We start from the raw sequence: 24,401 nt of genomic DNA on the forward strand, positions 1-24,401 counted from the left end.
TCGGGAAAAAAACTTTCAAGACAAAAATTAACACACCCAAATTATAGATGTGTAATTTTGTTGTTGTCAGTGTTATGCTAAACGCAATTAATTAAATTTCAAAATAAATAAAAAACTTTCCATTGACACCTTGCTTGCTTTGACACCGATCAGAGATTAATTGTTTTTGGGGAGATTGTTACAATTCTCACGTGCAGGAGAGTTTCCCGCTGTGATTCCTGGAATCGCGCACTGCATGATTGCGTGCCTTTGGCTGGCTGTGTTGGGCAAACAAATAATTTTAAATAAAAAAAAACCTTTCAGTGTTGACCTATCTGATTCCCCCTGCGCAGACGAAGTTTTGCCAAATAAAATTAACACGCTTCGATTGTTGAATATTCAATTTCACTTCGTGCCAGCAACGTGAACATGGTTCTGATGAGCGAACATAAACAATAAAATATTACCATATATGTTTGTACTGTTGTGTTTATTGGATCCAATTGGACATTTTTGTTGCCTTTTTCGGGGAGGGAAAAATGTTTATTTTCATATAATTTTTTATTACAATAAGCAACACTTTTTTGTACATTCTTTTCCCAGAGAGAAGACGAGGATCATCTTGCGTATCTTGAAACATCTCTGAACGGTGAAACCGGTTCCTCGTTTGTCAGTGATTTTTTTGTTTTGATTTCACCCCGTGTGTCGTCTTCCGCAAAACGCTTGTAAAATGATCCGAAGCAATCAACTGGAAATACGAATAATAATGTTGAGCAGTTTTTGCACCACCCGGTACGATTCGAGGAGCAAGTGAAGATGGCCGCGAATGTAAAGTGTGTGTGTGTCTGTTCTCCGCTGGTGAAAATGTTGGTAAAATAAATTACCTGTCTAAGTCCTTCTGAAGGTCAGTGTCAGGTGACGGGAAGATGGGCAAGATGGATTTTTTTTTCTTGACCGTTCGAGACGATACACCAAAATTCTCCTGCAACCAGCTGACGCAGTTTGGCAGTGCAGCAATTCAGATAAAACGTTGAGATGGCGAATGAAGCTTTCAAATACGTTGATGATTCCCGCTGTTTCGAGACACTTTCGTATCTTTATATTGAAGTTGTCTAACTGTTAACAAACCAACAAAAGTACTTAACGATTCCAATATTCCCTGACATTCCTCAATTTTTTTTATTGAAGTGAAGTGTGATCGTCGAACAAGTTAAAGTTATTTTTGCTTCTAAACGATTTGCTCGTTCTCGAGCTTATACTCGGACTTCTCTGTTATGAAACCTGTTTCAAGCTATTTATTTAATTTAAGTTGTCCACCATTAATTATTAATTTCTCCAGATTGATGTCATTCCTTTAAGACACAAAAAAAAAACAGAAGTGCTGAAGTTTGCGACTGAAAATGTAGTAGTTGACCCCGACAATCACTGACAGTGACCGAATGATCTATTCCACTACCCACAGCGGCACATTCATTGTCATGTATCTTCCGATCTGACCACCGCACTGTGACCGATTGGCTTAAGATGCGTAAAGAAGAAGAGGAAGCGGCAGGTTGGAAGGAATACATAAATATGATTACCCTTGGCATGGCAGGAGATCCATGTAGAGTGTACCAAATCAGCAACAAGTGTGTCTGTGACTTGAATTTTTAATATAATTCAATTCAACTGTCAAAGTAAACTCCTCACGCACCAACATACGCACACCGCATCCCCCCGGTGAGGATCATTGCAAGGGTTCGTGTGTGTGAAGTCAAGGTCAGCAACAGACGATGACGATGTTCCAAACCACCCACCTCAGTACCGTACACCCCAGAAACATCGGTTTGGCAGAAATTAAAATGACCAATTTATGCTCATTTGCTAAGCGCACGTGTGAGTGGATGCGCGTTGTCCGTGTGCAACGATGCGAGTACGGGGATTTTTTTTTCTCTTGTTTTGCTGTTTGCAGAGGCGGGCACGAAGATGATGACTAGGTGCTAAGAAGCGTTAGAGATTGCATAATGTGCGGCGTACCGGGTGAAGCGATGAGAAAAGGAGGCTCGCTTGGAGCTGATCCGCTAATGAATGGTGTAGGTGAAGGACCCGTGAAGCTCGGATCAAGAATACAGTTTGCATAACCTAGCTCCACTAACGCCAAGCACGAGAGATTATCTGTGTCAAGTGGTGCTGGAAGGCTGGAGAACGTTTTTTTTCTTTCTGGTGTGAAGATCTCAACAACCGGATGACCGGGGAACGATCCCAGGGATGACTAGATCGAAAGGTGTGACTTCTTCACCCGCGTAGTTCGCCCTCATCGCAAACATCGCGTAATGATGAATGACGCTGGCCGAGGATTGAGTTTTTATTGATCCATTGTTCTGCCCAGCAGTGCACATCCGGACGCTGACCGGTGCTGATTGGTGTACTGACCAGAGCTGCCGCGTAACTGCTGCTGCGGTTACGTGCAGGTAGGGCTGTAGGAAACGTTGCCAAACGGAGCACAAACCGAATTGCCGAACCGATTGCCGGTTCGCTCAGCTCCTCCAGTCCGGCTGTTAGGCAAGTCACCGAAACCTGCTGGTCGAGTTGAGTCAAGTTTCGCAAAGCAACGGGGCAGTATCATTTTAAAACACTTTTTTGCCCTTTCCTTCTTCGTGGTGGATCGCAACGGTTGGGTGTTTGAATTTTAGATGAACTTCCGGCGCAAGAATTAATGCGGCATCTTAGAAAGAGCGGGTGTACCGACCTCCTCGGTATGATCACATAAGGGTGGGGGGTTGGGTGAGTTTTTTCTTCTGTTTTGGTCCAACATTCTTTCGCAAAACCAACGAGCGAGGATGTATTTGTTTTTGTGTCATTTCGGCACTTACTCTTGGTTTTTTTCTTTTTTTTTTGTCTGCTGAAGGTCTTAGTCACGGAGCGTTGGAAGGCTGTTTCCCTCCTTGTCAGGGTGCTATTTTGGTTGGTTATAGTTTTTAAAGACTTACGTAGTTATTTTTATTGCTTCTTCCATGGCATGTGACGTTTGAGTTTGTACTAATGCCGTTTCTAAATGAGAAGACGAAGTTGAGCATTTTTGCTTCCATAATTTTGCAGATCTCCTAACCAGCGACGGCAATGGGGCCCGAGACATTAAGATGTAGCAATAGAATGAACATTAAGATAAAAAAAACGAGTTAAGCTTAATTAAATTCAACTGTAACTTCCTCCATCGACAGGTCCATCAAAGGTTTCATGCTACGATCATTCAACCATGCCCGTTTGCGTTCATCTTACGTGTTGCGCGTCTTTTAGCAAATTACATCCATAAAGCGATATGTCATTGTGAGCTTTTAGCGAACAAAAATGTCGTGCACCCTTAGCAGTATGTTGGAAAGGCTTTTGTTTTTTTAACGTATCTCAGCAATAATTTGTCCTTTCCTCACACGATCATCGCCTACATCATCGTCGTCGTGCGGTGGAGTTATATTTCCGCCGTACCGTTAACTTTCGGCTCCTAAGATTGGTGGTCCCGGTGACGATAGTGCTGGGGTCGTTATTCGTTTTGCCTCACCACACACCATCCATCCAATCTACGTCTTCGGACACCCATCTGGATGTGCTGCTCCAGCTGACCGTTTGCTGCTGCTGACCTGTTCGCTTTGTGTGTGGAGGTCTCTTGATGGGAAACAATTTACAACAGAATTCCTTCAACAGGTTTGAGGTGAGCTCAAGAAGGAATCGGTTCAGCAAACTACTCCCAGGCGGAATCCGGCTTGGGGGGGAAAAAAAAAGCATTCACCAAATCGCAGAACAGAAGAAGCGGTGAAAATTGATGAAACACCCGGACAAAATGAAGCGTATCATCGTTTTGGGGAGACTTATTTACTTTCCGCTTTTTTTTTCTGCTGAAATCTCATACCAAGCAAGCACAAAACCACGGGATCCGGTTGAAGATCCATAGTAATCTTCATCATGTTGGAAATTGGATTTGGGGAGTTTGCGCTTTTTTTTATGAGGGTGAAGTCTACCGTCACCAGTTACTGACTTTCTCAAGGGGGGGGGGGCATGTTTTAATTTGCAACCTGACCTTAGGAGGTCTCCCAAAAATGCGCCGTACCGAGAGCGTACCGTTTCGAACTTTTCGTCAAGGTTGTGGAGGTAGACTCCCTGTCGCGAAAGGAACGGAACGATCCGCAATGGTGCTTGATTTTTGCACGGGATTTGTGGCGCGCAGATTTACATGTATTGTTGTAAATGTTGAAGAAAGAAATGCAAGTTCAACAGGTACGAGAATTGTTAAATGTTACTCGTCGTTATCCTTCAAGCAAGCTGGGGTTTGGAAATTATCAGAATTTAAGATAGATGAAGCGAACCTCCTCTTCCCTTCCTGTAGAAAGCGCGAATCTAAGTTAAAAATAACATTTACAGATGGTATAGATCACACGATCGTGCGAAAATTCCACCCAAGAGGTTAATTTGCTCAAGACTAATCGAACCTACGGTATTCCACAAGTTATTCCCGATGATGACCTACCGTCCTCGTTCCGATCGGAAGGCAGAACCACGCGCTTGAGTCGATTGGATTGCTGTAACGTTTAGCCGCACATTAGCAGCAACCTTTGCAACGCCGGGTGCACATGGATATGCACCAAGTGCTCAATTTATTACCCTCGAAGGTTGATTGGTAGGTGAGGTCAGGTTCGGCAATCCTTTTTCAGAATGTTCCTTTCGCTACAGTGGTTCATAAAAACGAATGAAATTGCGACTGAACTTTCTCTCATTAAGATTTATGCATGTGCTATCGATGGCGGCGCTGTTTGGTATTTTGCTGCAGAGGCAACCACAAGCCGCCATAAGACATTGAAGTTCGGTATGTGTTTTATAAGAAAAGATTTTAACAACTTGAACTGGATTGACGAAAGGAAGTCAGTTAAGGTATTTGCTCAATTTGCATACGCCCGTGCACATTGTCTTACATTTTACTGCGCTGTCGTTCTTTTCTGTGTACGGGAGACCCCAGAACAAGTTGTCTTTTATCCAGCATCAAGCATGTCTGTCTATTTCCGAAATGTGGCATTCCTCAATGCGGTGGCCTGTGGGAGTTGTAGGAGCGTTGCGAAGCGTTTTTGGTGCACCAATTCCGGCAGCTCATTGCGATATTCTGCCTACTTGCAGTCGGTGCAATCGTTGGAGGCAGTATCAAGAACAGCTTCATCGCCCATTCAGATCTACCAACTCGCGCACCCCGCTACCGGCCAAGGTCACCCTGACGGTTTTTTTTGCTTCCCCCACAAGGTTGGGGTAGGTTCTTGAACGGTGCAACAATTTGCATAGACCAGCCTTTTAACCCGTGCAAAAACCGGAGCAACACAAATTAAAATGGCATTACAAAAGCGAATGGCTCCGGTGTTCGCCGCGTACGGTCTGCTACACCTGCACACGTCGCGGCCCGCGGCAACGCATTTGGTTAGTTTGCGTGGGAATTCATTTCATGCAATTGACTTTTTTTTAAAAAAAGGTGTCCTGAATTGATGGTGCTTTTAGAGGTTATGTCAGTCAAAACGAACTGCACAAGAGAATATCCCGTTGGCTTCGGAGCTTTTCCGTCAAGTGCAGTGTTCCGGTTTCACCCGAACCGGCAGCTCAAGAGTCAAGATAGCATGCTAATTGCCAGGTGTCAAGATTAGACATGGGATGGAAGTACATGTCTGAGGAGGCACCTCGAGTGTTTGTTACCGACGCTGACGTTTCCAGGTCTGTGGAACCAGCAGTGTGCACACCCACGCAAAAGCACGGAACAGACCTCAGCTTTCCGATGATGAAGAGTTCTTGAAAACTTTCATTTTTCCTCGCAGTGTCGTGAGAATGTTGGCGCATGTCTTCTTTTTCTGCCCCTCTGTTGAACGCATCCAATCGTTTGCTGCGGTTTCTATGGTTCACCGACGACCGAAGTTGGATCCCGCATCTCGTCGCCAATGGTCGCCCCAGAGAGCGATGTTGACACGCAGGGTGTTGGTTGGTACAGCTCGGCCGTTGGTTTCGTGCACGATCGCGAACAGGAAAAGTGAACAAACTAGAAATTGAGGCCGCGAGGCTGCCCAGGGCATCAGGAGCCGGTACCGCGTCTGCAGTTGCCGATGATGATAGCTAGCAGCGTTCCGTCGAATGCCGCTCGGCAGGTTCACATTTACGTCGAAGTGCACGTGTGTATCACCGGTGTAGCTATACGTAAGCGTACATCGTGTGTACATATGGGGGTTGGTACGCAATTACCTCGCCGTCGTACGTAGAAGCGGAGCGTGGAATGGCATCGACCACCCTCAGCCCAATCAGTTATCCAATCGGGCGGGGTGGCAAGTGGCAAGTGTGCCGTGTTGGGCATCGGCAATGTCGGGCTCGAGCGGTGCTGGATCAGCTCGCTCAGGGGAGTCAGGTTTCGCGCTCATAACCTGAAAATTAGAAATTTCATTCCCCGCCTTTTCCATGCGCCTGACGTTCGTTCTATTTTCACGGTGGACTTATTTATTTATTTTATGGCCAATGGTGCTAGCGATACTGCAGGCGGCGCACCATCCGCGGGGTTTGGTAGGAGAGAGAAAAAAAAATGCACACTCCACGAAATGAAGAAGCAATGAATGAAAGAAAACTAGTTGGGTTGCACGAGAGGAAAATTGTGTCAACCGTGAATCCAGCACCCATTCGGTTGCAGGTTGCGCCGGGTTTATCGTTCAGTAAAAGTAGCTAGGCAGCTCGTCAAACGTCGACGTAGAACTGCATAGAAAGTCTTTATCCTCTTCCGAACATATGGTCTACACAGTATACTATGGAGGTGTGAACTTTTCGGGGAGATACCGTCAAGCTACTATAAGTTCAGCTATACTTCAATGGCAATTAGAGCCTTGGGTCATGTCATGAGAATGTAACCGAACAGCCCAAATTTGAAAGTACTCTATTGGCCAACTTCATCAAAAATAAAACTTCACGAAACTGAAAGTTCTTGATTGTTGCACGAAATGTTGAAGAATTATTTTTAAAAGAAATTTCAGGGAAAGTGAAGCTATTTATTTCGCGAAGGAAAGAAAGCTTAGTCAAGTTCATTTCCTTTTTAATATCTTAACGACTCCTGAGTGATTCTTCTGTATGGAGCCGGCGGGAATTGGACATCCTTTTAAAACCCAATCCTGATATTGAGGCCTATCACCATACTGATCGCGGTTGATCGCAAACAAGTAGTGTGCTTTCCTTTGCCACTCCAGAAAGAAATATCTCCACTTGGACGAAACGGGTTTCTTCGTCCCGAAAACACTTGATTACTTCGATCTGGCCGCTGGGCCGCGGGCTGCATAAAAATCCTGTTTTATATGTTAATGGTTATTCATCCTCTTGCGCCTTTCGGCGAAACAGTGAACGGCCATAAACACACTCGACAAAAAAAAAACAACAACAACTTAAACCTCATCACAACAGATTTTACAGCGATTGGTGCGCAAGTGGAGGCTATTTGGTGCGGTTCTTTCAATTTCGTCGAAGGTGGACGGGTTAAGGAAGTGGAAATTCCTGCTCTGACACAGTTCGGGTGACACCCGATACGGGGTGAGATGCTTCTTGTCTGGTTGATTTTTACGATACGTGGCGAAACGTGTGACAACAGCGTGGTGGTCACTTTGTCGCTGGGGTCGTTTGTTTCGATTTCATTTTTATAAGCCCAATATCACGATTTTCTCATCTTTGGGCGGCATCCAAAAAAAACACCGATTGGCGTCAGCCATCGATTAGTCAACGGATCGTTTGTGTTAGGCATTTCGCGTTCCGGTGTCAGCTCGTTAACGGGTTCAGGTCTGTTCGTCCGTTCCGGGAGGAAAGTCAACATTCAATCGACAGTGGAGGAAGTTGAATACGTTACAGTCGAAAATTCGAAACACCTGCTTCAGTGCGCGTTCGATCCGTATATCGTTGCAGTGTGCTGCTGCTGCACGTCGTCTACCGTATGCTTTAAATAATTTATTCCACCATCCTGTGAATGATGATGCGTTCAATCAGGCGTACGTAATCTTCTCACTCGTCATCTCTCTGTGGCTGAGGAAGATGTTTTTTTTTGTTTGCGCTTGAAGCTTTGTTTGCGTCCGTGCCGAACGGAACACAGCAGGTTCCTGCTACGCAATTAGCGCGTCCTTGTGACAAGGACGACCACTGTTGTAGCGAGGGGGACTCAACCCGACATGGGTATCGAAGAATGTCACGACGGCATTTATCGCAATCTGGTTGTCGACGGTAGCCAACGCTGGCAACGCAGAAGCTTTACGCTTAAGCAAATCAAACCAGCGCTGGATTTTACATATTCCATTCCACTTTCGCGTATCGTTTCGTGGGGGAGGGGTTGTGTGTATGTGGGGTGTGTGGTCATATCTCAGGTGTCACCTCAGGTGGATAGAGCGCAAAAATCCAATAAACACACCCCAGGGAGGCAAGGAAACATCATCATACGAAACCGATACAAAACCCAGCACAGTGTGGAGCGCGGCATAATAATGAACTGCGGGATTAAAATATTCTTGCCGTGTGTGTGTTATTTTTATTTATTTCCATTAGCAAATTCATCCGTTTAACACTATTTTTTTTCCGCTACGGATGTTGTTGGAGGTGTACCTTCTCGTGAGGATCACTGTGGGCAGTGGTTTGAGAAATCAATTTCAGAGTTCCGTCTTGTTTTTTTTTTTCTCTCGCATCTTTAAACGATAATAAAATGCAAATTAGTAACGATGCATCTCATTCGGCAATGTTCTAAAGAGCTTTCGTACATTTCTCTTCCCTTTGAGCAATCTGCATTGTTCAGCTGTGCGTGTGTGTGCTTTAGAATTCGACGAAGGAATAGGAATTGCATGCATAAAGTCGGTCCATTAATTGGCAGGAAGAATGCGTAAGCGTCTGATGTGGTGTGATAGGAATGCCCAAGCAGCAGCAGCGATGGAAAACCTGTTCGCTCTAACTCCCCCGGCCGGGCAAAACTTGTTATCCGATCGTTTGCGCTCTATCGATTGATTCGATCGTGAAGCGGCAGGTTTAATCCATTGCGTTGGTTGATGGGATGGGATGGGATGAAACAAACAACATGCCAGCAAGCAGTTGTTAGGCTCAGCTGAAAGACGGCTAAAGCTTCTGAGAAGGAATCCGGATCGGGACTAGTTTTTCGCTTACGATTAATGAGTTCCGCCCATAGTATAGTTTTAATCGAAAGTCAATTCCAGCTCCCGGTGAAGATGGTTTGGACATTCCCGCTGTAGAAAGAATACGAGTTTGAAGATTATGGTTTCTTTGAATGGGATCGGAATGTTGATTAATTTCGGCACAAAACCTAACATTCTTCTAGCCCCATAGAATCTTGATCTTGATCTTGATACGAAGATCCTCACTACCCAAATGTGCTAATAGAACAAACGACTTATGTTGTGTTTTTTCTTTGCACAAGCTGATGTCACATCTGAGCAATCATTTACTGCAATAAGAAATGTCTTCACTTCCAGATTCAAGAATACGAATTTCCCAAGGTACAGAGCTACTGAGAGCACAAATGTCTACCATATATTTCACCCTCAAATAGTCTTTAGTTGTGATGATGGCCTAAACCCAAGGTCGGTGTAAGATAGAGGTCGAGTAATAGTCAAGATAGGGTTTCCCCATTTTGGATTTCATTTGACGTTTGGTCGCCCGTGTAAGATGCTCACTTACACTTTCTTACTCACTGACATTAGTGACACTTTTTCCTTGCGTCTAGCCTACTTGTTTACTATAACGCGTAAGAGTTTTCCTTCGTTTTTATTTCCTTTAGTTAAAACAGCAAACTGTTGATGGTGTAGTAAAGAGGTGTGTTTGGTTATCACCCGTTAGGGTTCTGAAACCAAGGGTTGATCACACGGTACCGGACTTTCACGCCGTACTGTGAACAAGGAGATATGATGAGCCTCATCCTCTTTCTCATATGTGAAGAGCCTCACTTACTCGTTACCAAATGATCTCATTACAAAATCCAAATCTCTGCCTTCACGTGGCGCTGTCATACCACCAATCAACAATAAGATCTGCAGATCTTATTCCGGACTAAAATGTCCAGTGATGGTTCGATTTAAATGTGGGCTGAAATATGTTTTTGGTCTACATTTAAACAAAATACAATATTACTTCAAACATAAACACTAACAAAAGGCGACACAAATTTCCATCATAATTCAAAACAATAAAAATCTTGTTGCTATGATCGGACCGTTTAATCAACACAACTACAGACAAAACATTTGAATGGTAAAGGGCGTCCAAACGTCAAATCACGTGTAACGAACTTTTGGCTACTTGTCAAATCGCTCTATATTACTCGACCTCTTTCCTATACAGACCTTGGCCTAAACCATTGTATGTCTTAATCATACTCTGTTATCTAGTCACCATTGAAGAATTCGGTAGTGAAATTGTAAAATTTCGTTATTTACTTTTTCTATGGAGCAACACTGACGACAATTTATTCTCGTAATCACAGCGGCCAATCCGTCAGCCGTTACAGTACTCCACCAGTTCGCCGGTCATTCGCCGGTCAATTGGCGCAAACGACGACGATTTGCGAAGTTGTGTCGAGGTTATACGTGCGGTTGCTTACTGCTGCTGCCGGTTGTTCTCGTTTCTTTTCGCCTCCTGTCGCCGTTCCCTGCTGTCGAGAACGCGACCAGACCGCGTGGAGTGAATGTACATCGGAATGAACGGCGAAGGTTAATGACTTCCCTTCTCAGGCAACCTTCCCCCTTTTCATCTTTCTCCCCAGGCCTAGAACCCGACCGTCAGACGTCGATCGAATTCAACCAGCTTTGGGTGTTCAGGTCCCAGGTCCACGTCCCGGGCAGTGTTACGCTGGGAGGTGATTTTTTTGTTGTTGTTGCTGCCGCCAAGATTTGTGGCCAGTGTAATGTTGTGCCCGGGAGATGCCGTTGTCGCTGCACACGCCGAGAACCATTGGCGGCAAGCTGAGTAGTGGCCACGGCTATACGGTTACGGTTATGCAGGCATTGTTTTGAGTTCGGCAACGGTGAACGTCTTTTTCTTTCGTGTGCTTACTTCAATCTGGTTACTTTTGCTCCCGTTTTTTTTTCTATATGTGCCTTTCTTCGCTTCACGACTTGGTTCGACTTTCTATCGGTATGTTTATGTCCGTTGCTTCTCCCTTCTCAGGGACAGGTTTTGATCTTCTGCAAACCGTCCATGGCCAGCTGATGGGCATGTGCTGCGTTGGACGTTCGTTCTAGAATGTTGTGCGAGTTTTCCCCGTGGGCAGGTTGGAAAAAAGGGTAGGAAAACATCACTTCTCGCCTCCAGCACTCGACAACAATCGATCGGATGGGCTGTGAAGCTCTGCGAAGAGCGCCACTGATGCAATCAGAAACGCTTTAACTTTAGCCGTGTTTTCTGAGATCGATCGAACAATAAACTGGTTGGCGCCGTTGATGGAAAAATTCTTCTTTCCCTCGGCGTTTCACCCGTTTCACCCAAGTTTGTGTGTGCTTGCTAATACGTGTAGCTCATTGATTGTACTCTGTTTAGCTTCTCCTTAACGCCAACTCAATTGTCCATAATTTAACGCTTCTTTCTGTAAAGAGAATGCTCTCGCCGCTTGCGACGCCGCTTAAAACGACTCGAAAGATTCTAATGCTCGCAGAAGCAACGAACCCCCTTTGCGTGCGACCACCCACAACCCACGACCGGTGTGTGCAGTGGAAGTTAGTGAAGAGTTTGTTTTGAACCGTGCGCGCCACAGTCGGTGCGGGCGAGGGTACGTGTGAAAAGCTGCGGCGCGATCGGTCGAAGTGTCATTGCCACCGGTGCGCCGCTAGTACCGCCCGTAGTGTGGATTTGTTTTATTTACTCACCACAATATCGGTCGCCTTTTTTCTGCGATATAAATCTAGCGCTCGTTAACGATTGCGCCGCATGCGCGGCACGTGTACCGCCATTAATGGTTGGGATAATTTATACGACCGTTTGGCGCACGGACCTTGCTGCTATTTGGACGATGACGATGATCTGCTTAATTGAATGCCATGATAGTTAATTTATAGTGTAAAATTAGCAGCAGAACAGAGTGGACCAAATGTTTGGAGCCGAAGCCGAAGCGAAGCAGCACTAATGCAGCAGGGATTTCATTCTTCTTGAAAGCTTCGGTCACGTCGTGCGTTTGCATAGCCCCCGGTTGATCTCATTGAGATCAACGGTTTTATGACATAATGCGGGCCCGTTGAGTGGGTCGATGTGTTATGCGATTTGGCATTCTTTACCCTTTGCCGTGGCATAACTCTGCACCTGGTGCTGCGTTTCAGCAGCACCAGCAGCTAGTTGTGCTGCCGCCTCTGTAACCCAATGGCGACGTAGCAAAGACACGTAGGAAGTTATTGAAAAAGAAAATCATAAGCATCTTGCTGTGAGAGCTTCTTGGGTATATATGCATTCGATGAAAGTAAAACTGTGCTTACGATCTCATCATCACTAGCAGCGTGTAAATAATCTCATAAATCTATGACAAAGAGTGGAGCACAACGAGAGCTCCAAAGCGCAAAGAGATCACAAAAACTGTCCACGACAGCATAGACATCAGGCATGATCCCAAGCTCCGGCAGGAGATCCCATGTGTGTGGTGTTGAAACGGTTCCCAAGTATGATCGTCCAGCCAGCGAAAGGCCGGGTGAAAATGTTGTCCGAACCCAAATAGACGACCGGCACTTGCCGGACCTTGTACAGGGTTTCAGATAGCCTTTCGCTCCTCCTTCGCGCATGGCGCATGGCCGCGGCATGTTGGGACCGCTTGTAGATGCGAATTCCGAAACAGGTTGAACCGGCTCGGTTCGACGATCTCGGTTTGTGTTGAAACACGCACCACAAGATATATGGAATCGCTTGTTGGCTGACACACCACAGCTGACCACCGCTGAACTTACCCGATCAGGAGCGGGAATTGGGGTGGAAGTTTTACTGTACGTGTACCGGGATGAAATGGAGAAGTTGATTAGTAAATGAAATCATTTCAAAAGCAAAAGCCTTTCCATACACCAGGCAAATCATGGTTTGGTGTTGTTGAAGCGCCGGGTAAGTAGGTCGACAACTTCCCGCATTGACGCATACACGGGGTGTATCAGTTTTCCATCCCTCAATGTGTGTCTACACCTTTCTCACACTCTCCCGTCGTTTTAATGGAGCACCAAACTAACTGCGCGCCTCTTTTGGTGGAGGATTAAGATGCGTTGATACTCCAACCCCCGGGGGTGCTCAACGTTAGACGATAGTTCCACCGGAAGAATGGACCGATGCGAAATAAATCAATCCGAGGGTCCCCATGCTCGTAGAGCTAAGCCGTTGTTAAGAAGGCATTGATCCGATTATGGTCCAGCTGGGTACGTTCGTGGAGGCGGGATGGCGTTTTGCTTCCTCTTGGGGCATGAAAATGGTGCACTATGCTTTATTTGAACGGCGTCGCTCTCCTAAAGCTGCCCCTGTAACGGGAGAGGGGAACGTTCTGTTTGAATGAATATGATCCATGAAAAAAGGCCTCAACGCTGTTGTTCTTGCGTGTGTGTGTGTGTGGGGTAGGTTCACCACGGTTTGTCCACCACGCAATGCTTCGCATACTTTGCATTCCAATCAGCGGCAACTCGCTCGGATCTGGAACTGGAATTAGCTGGAAAGCGTGTGCACGACGGTGGTGCGCCCGCATGTAATTTGATCGTTCGATTTATTCTCTTTTGTTTGTAGTGAATAACAGCTGCGCTGCTTTGTAGTTTCCAACCCTCGGAAAGGTACCGTTTTCAGTTCTATCTTGTCGTTGGTTTGTACGCTGCAAAACATGCGATCTGAGCATAAGTTGCATTCTTGGGAGGTTTGAATTTTGTTTTACATTATGTCACACTTCAAAATGTGCCTTATCACGTCACACAAATGATACCGAACAACCTATTATAGTCTGAAGAGAAACTACAATTTCGTTGTGTACGTTACGAACGTGCATGACCCCAACTAATACGAATGAATTCTCATTATTTTCCCTCATTTCACTGGTAAATCGGGAAGTTTCCTTCCATCCCCTTCTTTCATGTGGCGTAATGCGTGAAAATAGTCAATACATGATACACATGGGACGCGCTGTTAGTAACGCACACCGGTCGATTGACTACCGCGCAGTGACGCATACACAATACCGAAACATCGGGAATCAGACGGTGGTGTGTAGGGCACTGTTGCGAATTGGTTTGTAATCGAAAGTGCATTACCATCACAAACCCCCCTTGACGCAGTAAGTGGACACCTCGGTGAATGCATCGCACGTCCACCGGATCATCGTGGTCAGTAGTAGTAGCTCCACGATGGCGGTAGGAACATGTAATGCGTTACGTAGTGCAGACCTCCACGAAGAAAGCCGTGTCAACAGAGAATCGTATCGGTTTTGCTATTTTTTTTTCTATCTAACTCAAACACACACACGCTGTAATGAAGGACAACCTCACACGGATTTAATGATTGACTGGCGAGTCGTTTGAGTGCAGTTTTTGGGTGTGATGGTAACCGTCGAAATGTAACCCTGATCGCGCACCCTTCGACGGAGTGTTACACACGTATCGAAATGGGTGCGTTGAAGCGATATTTCGTGTAATCGTGTTCGGAAACTCCGGACGGTATGCTCCACAAAAGGTTGATTGATCGATCAATCCCGAACAATGTGATCGTTGTTGTGGACGGTGTGGAATGTGCGACAACAACTGGTCGACGAGAAATAAAAAACGAGGGATAGTCACGTTGAGTATCAGTTTTTATAGTGATGTAGTTGTAAGTTCAAGTATTACCCGGGTGTATGGTTGATACTCTCCCCGGGGGTGGGCTCTTTTGGGATTTGATCTAAAGGCCTTTCTTCGACTTTATATCCCCGTAGCTGGATAGTCAGTCCTGCGTACTGAGAGATAAGTTCGGATGGGACTTTGGAACCGATCCTGTCGTGTGAAGACCAGCGCCACTACCATATACACCACCGGACCTTGCCCTGCGATTACATATGGGAAATTTAAATTTAAAGCGTTCCGTTAAATGTCCCAAACCACACACCAGCGTTGATCTATTTCCCGTGGTAGTAACGCAAAACAAAACCCCATGAAGCGTTACTCATCCAATTCGCTACAGTCGGGGAGATCGTCCTGGGAAAAAAAACCACCGAAACGTTGTTTCCCTCGTCACGTCGAAACAAAACCAAACCACCATCTCGCCCGTAACGCCGTGGGTAGCTTAACATTTCCTAAGGTGTGGTATTGAACTTCCGAATTTCTGTAGGACGCTTCGTGTTCGGATGCTGTATGGGAATGACTAGGCAAACGATTCCGTTTCGTGCCTTTGAAGCTGTCTTTAAGATGAGTGTACGACATGCTCCCGCAGTCGTTTGTTTTTAGACGATTTCTTCAGGCTGCCTTAGTTTGACCTACACTTCTGGGACGCGTTCGATCTCTTGCTTTTTATTTTAGGGTAGATTTAAACTTTTTGTTTCTCTGTCCCCTCTATCCACGCATTTAAATTACTAGCTAGCTCTGCATTTGTGCGCGAGCATTTCGCATTCGTCGTGTGTTTGTGTGTCGATAGTTTTAATTGATTTCGTTGCGCAAGTTTGAACACATTATGCGCGCGCCGAACGAAGCTGAAGGCATTTCCCGTGCCCTGGCCGCTGTGAATGCCTCGTACGGGCCACGGTTCGGGAGCTGGTGCCGTATTCCAGTTCCACAGCTGGCAATGGTTGTTACTTTTTGTTGCATGTTGCATTAGTATAGAAGGGAAAGAAAACCGATAAAGGGGTCGTCGTGTTGGTTGGGAGAAGTTTTACCATGTGGACCTTGAGTTTAATTGATCGATTCGTGTTGATCGATCCCGGGTCATACGCTGTGGAAGTTTTTTTGTTTTTGTGTGTGCGCGGTGTCTAATGGTCTACGCTAATGCACATTAGTCGTAAACAACCGTCGTAAAACCACGGTCAAGAGCTAGTGTGGTTGTTTTAATTCGACGTAAAACATGCGGAAAATTAGCTCACCAGGTTTCTTCGTCGAGGTGTGGTAAGACAACAAATGTGGCCACCCTCCAAGGGTCGAAAAAACTCCAGGAGATGTCAAAGATTTTTACTCTATCTCGTCGACATAATTTGTGCTGTATCTTTTCCAACTATTTGTTGTTTTTTTTTTGCAGCTGCAAAATCTTTTCCCTTGACATCAGTAACTTCCAGGAGAATCTTTCATGAGCTCCATTAGGCGTCTGTCTCTCCAATGTTTACTACGATTGTGATGTTTTTTCACTATTTAACAATTGGTGCTATTATGTAGTTAAAGAAGATTTTTAATTGTCTCTTCTAGATAGCTTGTTTTCTCTTGAGTTTTCTAACAAACGAGGTAAGCTCTATCGTTACAGCGCTGGTCCGAGGCAAGTCCCTAAGGTGTGTATGCTACTGTGTAATGCAATCAGCCGCCTGCTCGTTCGTTCGATGCCTGCAGCTATAGCTGCATACTAAACCGCCTAATCGCTTTCAGCTTCCTGCCTTGGTGTTGCCCGGTTGCTTTTCAATAGTTCCACCGTGCCGTGCGTGCATTCAAACGGCAATCATACAATGCTGAGCCGAGGTTTCAATTATTATTCATCGGCTTATTTAAACTGCCACCGCCAGATGGGGCTGATCGGGCTCGGTGTGACGCCCGTGCACGGCGCGGGATGGAAAGACCTTGTCGCCATTGCCATTGCGTCGTCTAGCCAGGAATGAAGAAAATATCTTCAGCGAATGCCGAAGGACGGGCCGAGATTGGGTTTAGAATTGAATTATTCAAATTTCAACGTAGGATGCGTAGGAGTGCAGTGCCGCCGAGCGTGTGCCCCGGGCCGTGTGGCATAAGCAAAGGGATGGAATGAAAAATTTATACACATAAACTACAAGCTGTGCAGGTGTTGTTTTAGGCGGCACGGATTCGAAGGCGGCAGGTTGTGTTTAAATTCCAGATCAAAATCATGGCCAAGCTGCTGTTGCGGTTGTTTTTGTTGCGCAAGGAAAGGAATGTTCTAACCAGGAAAAACCTTCTTCTCGAATGGGATTAATGTAAATGTCTTCGTTTGTCGGAAAAGTTTGATGTCTTTAGAGGAGTCTCTGAAGAATGAACAACGTTACCTCTATACAGGTTATAATTAAAACAAGGAAGAAAGTTTTGTGGTTGAAACATTTTTTTTTTTAAGTTACAAAAAAGCCAAAGAGTAGCAACATTTATAATGTTACAAAGACATTGTTGTGATCTTTACATCTTTCTCATCTCATAACAGTGTGATCAACCGGGCGCAACATTTCAAAGCCACCGGGTGCTTTAACCCAACCATATTACCCAACGATTTGCTAATGAGATGCGACTTCAGGTTAGGACGTCCAACGGTTACTTCCTACGCTAGGCCTACCGTCTGCTTTATCTCGCTTCCCGAGCTAAAACTCATCCGCTATGCTAAGCTGCCTGTTGACAATGCTTCATTAGCCAGCCTGGATTGTTGTGGATAGTGGACGATGGTTTGGTTTCCCTCCCGTTTCGGACAGTGTGGCCAACATGGCTAGTCGCTCGGTTTTTTCGTGCGTTTATCTAACGTAGGGTTCATCCGCGGGTGTTTGGATCTGCGTTTCGTAACGGTGTCGTTTTGTTTTCGCCATTTGTCACCCGTGTCCCCCGTCAAAGGCGTTAATCTGTTTTCCTTGTGCAACAGTAAGGTGCCCCCAACGAGTCAGGTGCTGCGAGCATTTGCTGAAAAGGTTTCGCGCCCTTCGTGGAAGGTTACGGCGATTAGCCTTGTACAGATGGGGGAGGGGGGAACAAACGCGCCAAACAAAACCTTGGTTGAGAAGCATTCGGGTGGAAATGTTGTTGCTGGTGTAAATGAAAATATTATTACACGACAAGAAAAGGTGTGTGATTGTAATAATACACCGCGTATCGTGGGAAGAATCAAGATATTACTATTTACTAGGACAATATGTGTTGTTAATGTCGTGGAATTGATGGAATTTTAAGATATTTCAGCTTTAAATTTAGTTTTCATTCATGCAACGTAACATACTCTTTGCATTATATTTTTCTGAGTTAAATTTTGTTCATAAAAACTTTGCTTGTCTATTTATCCTCATCCTACCGACGTCTTACGACTTGCCGACCGTAGCATTAATTGGATTAGTAAGCATTTTAGTCAAGCGAGAACATTTTCTTCGCTCCGAAATGCTCCGTTTCACAAATACGATCGATAATACGCACAAATGAAACGTTTATGGTCTTGCTGCGAGAGGTTAAACAGACGATTAACCTACGCCCTAGCTTCGTCGCGTTGAAGAAATTCCGCTAAACCACCGTGTCAGCCAAAAGGTTAAGTTTTAGTGATGGAGATCTAAGCCGCGGACGGTCCTTCAAACACAAACCCGTGATGGATATTGATCCGCGAGTTTCTTTTTTTGTCAAACGGCAGCATTTTATGGTTCGTTAAAATAATGTGACTGTCCTTGGAATGAAGAAGTAAGTGAGTAATTGGCTCAACATTTACCACCGTCCTTAATGAACAAGAGAATGTGTTGTTGTTTTTTTGGTTGAGGAATTGCAACATTAAACTAAGGATTATTATTTTTCCACACCAATTTGACTAAAACCATGAAAGTTACTGTGTTAAAATTTCTAAATATTATGAACTAGTTTAGTTCGCCCACATTAATGACTTCACAATTCGATATGGGTTTTAAATAGGTTGAACAACTGTTGCATCGTTAGCCATGTGACACCAAATCGGCAGCTGAAGTTAACCAAAAATAGCTTAGTAATTGAGAGACCGTGTTCTGTTTCATAAAAAAAAAACAGAGACTCACCATTCAGTCCGCGTGCAATTCAAGCAATGTTTTTTATTGATTGCTTTGTACACCAATTTAGAATGTAATTTAATAGCAATGTTAATAATTGTAATTATAAAGCATTTACTGATGGAATCCCGTGCTGGAGATGACGTAGTTCGAGTTTTTTAGATCTGTTCTTCGAACGGGTACTCGAATGAGCACAGATATGTGCATTACATAGCGATAATTTAATTAAAGATCTCGGTAATGCCCTTTTTCCCTCCGGTGTTATGCTCGAACATAATTCCTGCGTGCCATTCGATTTCAACCACCAAATGCCAAACACGGTCTCTAACGATTGGTTAGCAATCGTAAAGTTTACCGTTTCGCATATGTGCGATCGTGGTCCGTATGGTTAAGTAAGAATTTTATGACGTTAGAAGTGTGTAGCACAGCATAAGCGTGTCGGCCTAATGTAACGCTTATGCCTACAGGTGCGTTACGCATACCGCTCTTACGTGTTACGGATAGGGAAAGAAAGATATAGGAAATAAAATCACCTTAAGCTATCGTAAACTGATGCTTTCTTTATCGGAATGATCTAAATGTGCGTTTAATAACAGTATGCACAATAATCAAACCGGACTGTTACGAAATTAGGCACACTTTCTTGCGGCATCACTTTTTCGGCCGGTTGATGGTGATGATGATGATTATGATGTGAATCCATATTAGCAATGCAAAACCGTTGGTATGTTGCAAATATTTTTACGATCGATATAAAACCACCATTTGATTTGATGGTTTGCGCTATAATTATGCTTGTTTACATTTCGAATCATCGTGCGGGCAGTGTGTAAAAGGTAAACATGTATTAAGTATGTAGCAAAATAATGTTCGAAGCATATAGCACACAGCGTGCGCCGTGCGTGGAAGTGTACGCTTTAATAAAACCAAACATTCCATTGGTGAATTATGTGGTTTTTTCTGCTGTTTTTGGTGTTTGTTTTTAGCGTTTTATTCGCGCTGCGGGCCTCCGTTTGGGTCGGTGAGTCTGCTGTGAGATGCATTAGCGAACTCTGGTTGCATGTTTCGGTTTTATGCTGCGGTAATTGATTTATATCGTGTAAAGCATGTGGTATGATAACACGAAGAGATTAAAAGGCAACAGACATTGGAGGAGAAAAGCAAACTGTGGGAAAATTCATGCTGCTTCGTTTGATTGATTGTTTTTTTGATTGAGCAAAACACGGAGTGATAGAAGTTGTTTAATATGAAAAATTCATGTACCACGGTGAAGATTGGAAAATTTGACTCAATCGAACTAAAGATAAAAATATCCAATTTTTTTATTGTGTAATGCTATAATTTCAATAGATCAATCAAGATTCGTGTTCAATCATTTGTTTATGGTTGTTCAAAAGTGGATCAAAATTAATTAAATTAAATCGACCCGCTAAATATGTGCTCATGTCAGCTAATGTTTTGTTCAAATTAAATTACACACTTCATTACGATCGAAACGTATATGCACGATCGTGGAGAATGCTGTTAAGTAATCCTTTCTTGATCATTAGCTACATACCGAACATTATCTCGCCTATTTAGAAGCACCGCCAGCATGATGATACCTTGCCTCAGTGTGATCGTACCCTAATTTACGCTAATGATCGTGTGTTTGTATGCAAAATTCGCAACGTTTTTGGTCGCTAACGGATATGCGCTGCGATCGTTCGCAAACCAATCAACTATGCAGATAGCGCACACCCCGACACTCCATGACATAACGCTAGCCGCACCAACATTAAAGTGAAATCACGTGGAAAGACGTTGGGCGAGTTGGTAGTTGGTCATCTGCAGCAAACAAAAACACAAAAGTTCGCACAGCCATTTTTCGTGTGATTTTAAGATGCATTTAGTGCAAACTTCGTGTTTCTTTTCCGCGTACACTGCAATCAGAAATTCATAACATAAACCGCCAAGTGAGTTGAATGGGTTCCAGGGCTTGAATGATGATGTATCCAGCAGGAGAAGGAGTTGGGTTGACAGAGATTTAGTGCAAATAAATTAAAAGCACGGGTCTGTAGAATAATAATAAAAGAAAGGGGAAGTACAAAGCATCGCTGGACGTGAGTTGTCAACCGAGCGAAAGACAAGTGGCACGCGCCACATCTCCCCAGAACGGGGGGAGGGTCATCAATCGGGGACTGAATGGGAGTTTGCGCAATCGCGACAAGAGCGTGCAATGCGTCCGTGACTTTCGTCTTTCATTCCGAATCCGGTGTTATTTAATTTAGCTAATCTAAGCGTTCGAGCACGAAACGATAAAAAATGGTGTGAAAACGCCAATCAATCTGCGGCCACTTTCAGTTTCTTAGTTTGTTTTTACTTGTTGATATTAAAAATCACATGAAGTTGCTTTAGGTTTAGGTAAACAATTTGTGCTAATTTTAATCGTTTCTAAGATTCCACTCAACTGGACATCCTTTTTTCCTTTTCTTTTCTGTTTAGATTCACCCTTATTCGATCACCTCAGTCACGACGTAAAGGTTCCACGTCCACCCTTCCCAAAGTCATGGACTAGGGGCCACTTTTGGACGGAAGCATACAGGGCGTGGAATCATTCTTATGAGTCGAGCAGTCCCGTTATTCACACCTCTCACGCTACGAATCATCTGTCGGTAAGTGTGGTTGGAAACGTTTATGCACAACAGAACTTAGCGGTGGATTGGTTGAAACGGAAATGGAATGTTTATTGTTCGAAACGATCGAACTAGAGAGATTGATTATTTTTCGCTTAATTTCATCATGACGACGGTGAGTGAAGTCAATTATGTTAATATTGGACCTGTTGGTTGGTGCCGCATGAAGCACCAACCATCTATGACGCTGATAGAATCGATAATACTTTAATTATTAATTACATTGTCGTGCACCTTAAATTGTACTAGCCTTTTTTTCCATTCGTTTGCGTCATAAATGTGTACGCTTAACTGTAATTTTCGTTACGTGTTTATTGTCGATTGAAACCAAAAAAAAAGAAATGCTTCAATCATCAATTCGATTAAAAAAATGCTTACCCATCGTTCTGCCTACTGCGATCACTGTAGAATACTGAATCGTTTGCGGTTGATTGACTTAATCGTTTGTGTTTTTTTTTTGTTGCTTCGTTGTCCTTTCCAACCACAACAAATACAATACACGAGCACGCACATAATCACATAAGGTAGCGTATTTTTTCCATCGTTTCCTTTTGTGGGTTTTCGGTGGTTATCGATGATTGAAGTTCCGCTGTTTGTTTCCCTTTTTTGGATTGGATTCCGCGGTTGCCGCAGAGCCCGTTCAGCTGTGAATCGAATGCCGTCAGCATTATCACAAATGGGTTGTAGAATTAAAAACACACAACCATTAAAGAGAGAGAGAGAGAAAGCGATGAGAGAGATTTCGAATAGAATGCACTGACTGGTTGAATCGGGTTCGTCGCTTGTCGCCACGCAGCATTGAAGTCTTTCGTTTTGGATAACTGTACTTGGGCGTTCGTTGTGCCGACGGTTGCCGTGTTCTAGTTGTGCTGCGTTGAAATAGGAGATGGTTCAAAACAAATCGAATCGAGGGGTTGGATTACATTATTTCCCTTGGGGAAAAAAAAACATTGATGGGAAAGGATTTATTCAGTGCGTTTGCCAGGGCTTGTTGTTACTTTTGCACGAGTTGCATGATGGAATCAATCTATATTTGGTGCTGGGATGACATGGAATTGCAATAAAACAATTCTCGCACCTAGCCCCCGGTTGATCGGTCATCGAATCGGATCTGCCGAGAACGTGTGGCAGTTCCGCATGTTTACGTTGGCGGCAACGGCGCTAGCAGAAATCAGCCAGGCGAATCCGGTGCAAGGGTTTCTGCGGTGACGCTGAAGAAGGTTCGCAATGGTTGAGCAGCACCGGCAGCGGTGGCAGCTGTGTGTGAGGTAATGTTCGAACGTGTTTGAATTATGTAAATCGAAGTGTGTAGAGTGGCGCCGGAAAATTATCGGGTCGCTTCGATTGGTGCCTGATGTGCGTAGTTATGGGCGTACACCAGTGCCATATAACGGTTGGTGGACCAGTTCAATTAAGGTGTCTCGAAGCTCGAAGCACCAGTGGATATGTTTATGCGTTAAATAAGACCTTATGGCGATATCGGTACACTTTTCAACTCTGCTCGGGGAAGGAAAATCAATTAAAATATATGTTTAAATATGTTAGAGCACTCAATGAAATTTGGATCCAAAGTTTTCAACAATAACAACAAAATTCCAATAAAACTTTCGTCTAAACGCTGCGTGCACTTCGCAACCACCGAGCATGAACCAGCAATGTGGTTAAAGCATTGTAAAAGTAGCTGCTTAAATCACTCCAACGAATGTTGGGACCTCTTTGTCGATATCTTGGGCGGAACGAATCAAAGCAAATAGAGGCATAGAATTTCTCCCTTGTGTACACCCTTGTGTCCCCCAACGCGTGGAGAAAAAAAAACAATACAAAGCCAAGGCACATCTAGCGAACAATCGCATGCATAAGATGGGCCCTCATACCATCCAAGTTCAATGCTCCGCTCTTGGAGATCGCTTCGCATTACCGGAGGGACGGAGGGTAGTGTGGTGTGCACTGTTAACAATGCACTTAACAGTTGCGCCAGGCTTTTGCGATCTCGCGATCGACACATCGACCATCCCTCACCAAATGACACACGGTTTGCGAGATTCGTTCGTTTTGTGAAGCATTTTTTAAATCACAAACACATACACACACATGCATACCTGCGGACACATCAAAGATTTCCTGTACACTTTGGGGCCATTTTTCCGCTACTCGATCGTTGTAGTGGCGGCAACGCCGCGAAGCAGTGGGATTCCACACGCTTGCTTTACATTAAATGTTTGATCGGCATTTTTCAACCCGATTAGAGGAAAGTGAAAATTGAGCAGATATTTTCAATTCGATTTGCGTCGTTACGCGACGCGCCTCCATTCCTTTCCGATGGTTGCAAGATGGGTTTTTTTTTCTCTTGTGAGATGATGGGAGGGATGGCTGTTGGGGATCGCGTAATTTTATGCTTTCAGTTTCGATCGTTTTCAATGTCTCTTTTTTTTTTTGATGGTGGATTTAAATTGTTACACTTACTTCCAGGGAGACGCCAGCAGATGGAGAGTTTTCACCCCCAGTTCATTTTCTTCCGTTTTAGCCAAATTTTAAGACCAGGCGGGCGCCGGCAAACCTCAAGCAGGAAGGAAACAACACTCGAGGTGCACCAATCCGGTTAGGATTCATTTTTGGGTGATCGAATTGAAAGCATAGGAGACTACCTTTCCTGGTGCTTTCCATGGGAATTAGTAACGTTTGCTTCGGTTTTTCCTATTCGACTGGCATCCGACTGGTGCGGTGGGAAGGGTTTAAGTAGCGGACACACCCTGGGCGAGGGACAAATCAATTCCGGTAACACTCCGGTAACCGATCATCAAACCCTCACTGTTGTTCTCACGAAGCTATTGCTTGTTGGTGAGTTGGGAAGTGGGTTGATGCGATGTTTAAAA

The 24,401-nt window shown here is 44.5% G+C and overlaps 1 protein-coding gene across 1 annotated transcript in view; it reads left to right on the forward strand.

Moving 5' to 3' along the window:
- Positions 1-24,401, forward strand: part of LOC128310588 (uncharacterized) — a 61,078-nt gene that overhangs the window by 4,467 nt on the left and 32,210 nt on the right. The window contains exon 2 of the mRNA XM_053047269.1: positions 21,338-21,507. The gene's annotated coding sequence lies outside the window, so the exon portion shown is untranslated. The remainder of the gene's footprint in view (positions 1-21,337; positions 21,508-24,401) is intronic.

The sequence above is a fragment of the Anopheles moucheti genome, chromosome 2 (genome assembly GCF_943734755.1).
Source record: "Anopheles moucheti chromosome 2, idAnoMoucSN_F20_07, whole genome shotgun sequence".
NCBI lineage: Eukaryota > Metazoa > Arthropoda > Insecta > Diptera > Culicidae > Anopheles > Anopheles moucheti.